Source organism: Scomber japonicus, chromosome 6 (assembly GCF_027409825.1).
Source record: "Scomber japonicus isolate fScoJap1 chromosome 6, fScoJap1.pri, whole genome shotgun sequence".
NCBI lineage: Eukaryota > Metazoa > Chordata > Actinopteri > Scombriformes > Scombridae > Scomber > Scomber japonicus.
The window spans coordinates 39,373,707-39,380,361 of record NC_070583.1 but is presented as its reverse complement, the minus strand read 5'-3'; the positions used below and the strand labels follow the sequence as shown (position 1 = coordinate 39,380,361).

General features: G+C 41.6%; 1 long non-coding RNA gene across 1 annotated transcript; it reads left to right on the top strand.

Annotated features, from left to right (window-relative positions):
- The first annotated feature begins 4,199 nt into the window (after positions 1–4,199).
- LOC128360304 (uncharacterized) lies at positions 4,200–5,739 on the top strand. Its single transcript, XR_008321488.1, has 3 exons — positions 4,200–4,263; positions 5,179–5,280; positions 5,632–5,739. It is a non-coding gene; the product is annotated as an uncharacterized LOC128360304 (long non-coding RNA).
- The last annotated feature ends 916 nt before the right edge of the window (positions 5,740–6,655 follow it).

Below are 6,655 nucleotides of genomic sequence, written 5' to 3'. Positions count from 1 at the left end.
GCAGCCTAAAGACTTCTCACACCTTAATCAAACTATCCCTCCTGGGTTTGTCATTAGAGTCCATTGCTCTCCAAATCAAGTGTCCAACTCCTACCATCCTCGCCACTGTTTATCGTCCACCCAAGCCGAACAATGCCTTCCTGCAGGAATTCTCTGCCTTCTTAACAACCTTATGTTCTGTGTCCCCAAATCTACTATTACTGGGTGATTTTAATATTCACTTGGATAGCGTCAACAATGCTTTTACAAGGGACTTTACTTCATGCCTTGACAGCTTTGGACTACAGCAATATATTGACTTTCCAACACACTCCAAAGGACACATTCTGACCTAATCTGCTGTTCTGGTGTAATCCCTCATAGCTGCTGTGCCTCAGATCTGGGTTAGGGTCTCAGACCACAAGTTAATATCCTGCAAATCAATCTAAGATTATCGAAGACTAATATGCATCGCTCTCATCACATTTCAAAACATTAAAAATATTGAGTTAACCCTATCCTAACCCTAACCCTCCCGTCTGGACTACTGTAACTCTCTCCTCTTTGGTCTTCCTCTGAAATCTCTCCACAAACTCCAACTGGTCCAGAACGCAGCCGCTCGTATCATCACCAGAACCCCCCCCCCAAACCTAACCCCCCCCCTCCCCCACCTCAGGAACTCCCTTTATTGAACTCATCACTCCTGCCCTGCAGCAGCCCCCCAACCCTACCCCCCCCCCCCCCCCCCCCCATCTCAGGAGCTCCCTCTATTGAACACATCACTCCTGCAGCAGCTTCATTGGCTTCCTATCAAATCCTGCATTGACTTTAAGATTCTACTCCTCACGTTCAAGATCCTTCACAACCTGGCACCACCACTGCACCCCCCACCCAACCCTAACCCTAACCCCCCCCCCCCCCCCCCAACCCTTCACAACCTGGCACCATCACCCCCCAACCGGGCTCCATCATATCTCTCTGAACTTATTCACATCTACACACCTTCCTAAACGCTCTTGACCCCACCATTCAGCTGATCTGCCCCCCCCACCCTAAACCCAACCCAATGATGAAGGTCCCGTTCATCACTGCTTGCAGCTTTAATTATTATCATTACTACACCACTCATAATACTGCAGTACTTTTACTGTAATACTGCATACTACATCACTATACTACTGCAGTACTTTTACTGTAATACTGCATACTACATCACTATAATACTGCAGTACTTTTACTGTAATACTGCATACTACATCACTATAATACTGCAGTACTTTTACTGTAATACTGCATACTACATCACTATAATACTGCAGTACTTTTACTGTAATACTGCATACTACATCACTATAATACTGCAGTACTTTTACTGTAATACTGCATACTACATCACTATAATACTGCAGTACTTTTACTGTAATACTGCATACTACATCACTATAATACTGCAGTACTTTTACTGTAATACTACATACTACATCGGTGATGATGATGATGATGGTTTGAGAACAAAACAAATAAATAATATAATAATACTAATTCAGTTTTGTGTTATTTGTCCTGTAACTGTCAGGCTGGTGTGATGAAACCAGCCTGACAGTTACATGCTCTGGCCTGCATCGCCCCCCGCAGGCCAGAGCATGTAACTGTCAGGCTGGTGTCAGAAGAACAGTCTTTATGCTGATAGAAACCAGACTACAAGCTTTAATAAATGCTGTAATTATGTTTTATTTATTCATACAGTATGTTTCACCATGATGAAACCACAGTATGACTGCAGCACAGATCTCTGACCTGCTCCAACATTTGAATGTGATACAAACACAATAATCAGCCTGTTAGTGAGCTGATGTGTGTCTGCAGCTGCTGATGAACTGATCTCTGAACAGTTCATCATGTGTCAACTCTATCAGGGACGACGTCAGCATCATGAACAGAGTAACCTTCATCATGATGATGGTTTGATGTGACAGCAGCTTCCTGTGTGTAAATGGATAGTTTACAGTAGATGTTATGAAATTATCTCTTCTGGGCTGAATTTATGTGTAAAAACTGATATTCATCTAAAATAATAAAAAAGTGTTTTAAGGGTTTTAAAAACAGGCGACTGGTCAGCAGACCTGAGAGTGCCGGATGCTTCATGTTCCAGTAAAACATCAGTGTTGAAAAGGCTGTCTAGAGCTAACTGTTAACCAGTAGAGGGCGCACTGTGGCTGTTCTGTTTGGCAACAAAGCCAGTTTTGCTAGCAGCAAAGAAGAGAGCATTAGACGTGCTTGTAGGAGCTTTCAGTTGAGTTTGGATGTTTCAGAGCTAGTTTTCCAGTCCAAGAGGATTGTGTGCGTCCATTTGTCCTGTAAGTAGGTTTCAGTTTGATATTGTGAGACATAATTAGTTTGAGTTAAAGTAGTAAATAGAGAGTTAATGTGGTAAACCTTTAAGCTAATATTTGTTAACTAATTACCCCCTTTTTTGTTGTATTATGAGGATGTTTTACCTGAGTGTGGTCTTTGCTGTTATATATCATTGTACATTCTAGAAACCACACACCTCCAAGTCTCTGTACGAACACCCACCTCTGGCAGAAATAAAGAACTCTCTTTGCACTCCACGGTCTGGTTATGGAGACCCACCAGAGCCCTGACCAGACTCTCCACAGCGATCTGTACTGTGCCACCACCCACACCCCAACATTATTTTTCAATCAGAGAGGAATGTTGGAGCCCATTTACTGATTTATAGTCAGAGAGTCAAATCTAAAAATCAGTCCTAAAACATCCAGGGAGCCAGTGAAGGGAGGTATGAGGTTAGTGTTGGTGCGCTGCAGTGTATTGAGGGTTCATGGGGGATTATTGGATTTGCTAAACGTGCCATTATCAGCCAGTAGGGGGCCCCGGTCCCAAGTTTAGGGCCCCAAATATTAGTTTGGTTTGCTTGACCTGTTGGAGAAGATGACAAAGGACTAAAATCATAGCTCCTCTCTCCTCTCCTTTAGTTAGTAGAGTTGGCATATTAAACATAGATTGTCTGATAGATCTCTGTACACTTTCTTTGCTCAGAATAGATATTCCACTTTAAGATAACATGTTTGTCTCCATCTGTCCACACTGACACTTCCCATCAGGATGCTTTTTGATCAGGGCCAACCCACTCTTTAATCCGCAGTCCCAGTCTGAACCTCAACAACTTGACCTCATCTTTCCTTTTCCCCCTCACTGGCTTTAGGAGTCCAATGAGTTACAGCCTTTAGTAAATCGTTATGTTGTTTAATTTACAATAAAACATTTTCAGTCTTTGTGGCACACTGAGCCAGTTTGTGACTCTGATATTCACCTAAATGTTCCTCATTAAAGTCTCGGCTTCTTCACCTGAGTGTATCGTCACACCACTATCAGTGACTCATTGCAGTAAGACATCATGGAGGTCACAGTTAGACCTAAATGTTGGAGCAGCATCTAGTAGCTGTTAGTGGCTGCAGTGCAGATGTCATTTAGTTCAATACAAGTTTAGAGTCAGTGAGCACATATTTACACTAATATGTTTGTTTTCATGTTTTTACACATTTAAATCTATTAGCAGCTAATGACTCTAGTGATGTAATGTCTGATGTCTTCAGTCACACTGTAGATCGACCAATGAGGGCAGAGTGTTAATCTGCAGTGTGTATGATGACAGTGAGGTTTTAGCAGCATTAATGAGGACAGTATGTTTATGAGGACACGTGTTAGAATAGTAAACATTAAGAATGAACATATTCTCATTTCACACATTTTATACCATCTTGTCACTTTTTGTGTTGTTGGAATATAAAAGACACAAATAATAAAACTATGATCAGACTTTATGATTCAGCTGATAAAGATTTATACTGTCTGTTAATGTTTGACTTCAGTTGTTCCAAAGTTCAGAGCTGCTGTTCTGTGTCTGCCTTTTTGTTCTCTATCCTGCTCTTGTTGCCATGACTTGATGACTTGTTTCTGGATTATTGAGCACACTTCCATTACAGCGAGAGCAATAGTTAGTTCTACCCTTTCCTTCAGCTCAGTTCTTTAGTTAAGGAAAACCAGAAAAGTACTGTTTATTTAGCAGGGTTAATGCTCTGTGGACAAACAACAAAACTGATAAATATTTATTCTGTCTAATGTTAACGTTTGACTTCAGTTGTTCCAAAGTTCAGAGCTGCTGTTCTGTGATCAGATTTCCTTAAAGAAGACTTCAGATTAAAGATGAACACAGAGAGATGAGACTGTTTGTGAACCAACAGACCTTAAAAACCTCCTGCTGTGAGTTACATGTTTCTTCTTCTTCTGCTTGTTTAAATGTTGATGGCACTATCGCTGGCTGGTTGAAGCTGCTTATATATTTCACCTTCACTCATCAGCTTCATTCAGATGATTTTCAGCATCTAAAGGAAACATAGCCGACAGTTTTCATCATGTTTGTGTCAGCAGCTGTTAAAATGATCTGATAACAGTAGAGATGGTAGTTATAGTGATAAATATATATAATGATGAAATGAGTTATATGAGTATGAACATGTAATATACAGCATGTACTCCATATAATATAAAGATTAGACTCATCTTTTGGGTCATTTTCAAATGGTACAGCACCCTGCCCAACAACTGAACCTGGCTGTTAAAGGGTTTGGGTATGATGACATTCATTGTACTAAACTTTAGATAAATAGGCTAAAGTGATTGACTGTTGTTTTTGTAAAACTGTTTCTTGAAGTCAGTAATTGTGTGTTTGATTCATTTAATTGGTCGTATCAAAGGTCACCTCATTCAGTCATCTTGAACCTGACAAACATTATGATAGTTATTATAATAACTAATCCACAGTTACAACAGAAAGAGTTTGTTTCACAGGTGGGACGGTTAGTGATGAACAGGTAATAAAAGCCATATAATAATATACTATGAAATGTGTTAAAAGAAGGTGACAGAAATACTGTTGAAAACATCTTTTCATTCATGATATTCAGTTATTTAATCAGGCAAATAAAAAAGTCAGTGGAACATTCAGAAACTAAGTTATTAAACATTAAAGCTGAGTGAAAGTCTTTAAATAGTTTGTTACTTTGGCTCCATCTGGTGGTGGAATGAATAATGACAGGATGTTAGACAGCAGTGCAGACCTGTGTGATGTGCAGCTGGTTGTAATGAATGAGCATGTTGTTGTGTTTTTGTGTGAAGGTGTTTCTCTGCTATGGATCAGTGTGAGGACAGAGAGGAGGGAGTCCCTCCCTCTAAAAGCTCTCTGTGTGGGGAACATGACAGCCAGACCAAAGCTCAGAGGTGAGATGAGGATCTCTAACTGTCCATCACTGTTCTCCACTCACATCACTCCACCATCATTATTCACACTCACTGTCACATCTGACACTCAACTACTGAATAATAAGTCACAATAACTCAGAATGAACTACTAACTTTGTGAGTTAACAAAGAGCTCAACCACTGATTAGTCAACTAATCAACTAAGATGAGACAGCATCTTTCATCAGATGACATTTTGATGAACAGGAGAACGTTTCTCATCCACTGTCTTCTTACTGATTTTCATTCTGCTTCTAAAACTTCAGCTGCTGACAGTCTGCTCAAAATTCATCTTTTTAAACTCTTTGATTTGTTGTTTGTTTGTATCAGGATGCAGCAGCAGAGAGCAGACTCTCCTGAACCCAGCTGTGTGTCCATGAAGAGTGACCGGTCTATGATACTTCCTATTAAGTTTAAAGATGGACAACCTGCTGAAGGTAAGAACTCAACATCCAGTAATCAGAGCAGCATTTACAGGAGTTCATTTTGATAGATAGATGGATAGATGGATACTTTATTGATCCAAAAGGACATTAAGGCATCCAGTAGCCCATATTAGGACGGGTCATTCAATAAGTCAGTTCAAAAACAAGAACTGAATTGAACCCTCCCCTACAGTGTAGCCATGGGGACCAAGGACCGCCTCAACCTGTCTGTGCTGTCCTGTGTATGGTTGAAGGACTGTGCAGGGGTGGGGGGGTTGGAGGGGTCACACTCCATTACTGACAGCAGCTTGGTCAGGGTCCTCTTTTCCACCACCGATATCAGGGACTCCAGCTTAACGCCAACAACAGAGCCAGCTTTCCTCACCAGCCTGAGCCGTCGCCCAGCCTCCCTCTTCCTAGTGCTGCCTCCCCAGGTTGTGGTCTGATTTCCCAAGTGGAGATTGCAATAAAAGCCTCAAGATGTTAAATTTGAAGCCTCGCAAGTGACGTCACAAGCAGTTACTGCCAGTGCTCGTAGTGGGATGTAACACGTTCAGAGACCCACCATCAGTAACTCAATGTCTCTGCTGTATATAATCTCCTTAACTGTGACATGCCCCAGATTACACCACCTGTGGTTGATGAAGAGTGCGAGTCCTCCACCCCTGCACTTTCTACTCAGTTTGCTGTCTCTGTCTGCTCTTACGGTAGCATTTCAATAAAGCACAACATGCTACACTCCCTGTAGATCTTCAGGGTCCTCATCAGGGCAGCCAGCTCATCAGTCTTGTTAGTCAGTGAGTTCACATTCTCCATCACCACCGAAGGAACAGAGGGCTTGTACCTCCACCACGTCTCCAGGCACCTAGCGCTCACCTTAGCCCCAGCTCTGCAGCCATGCTAGCACGACTAAGCTCCTCAAGTATAGA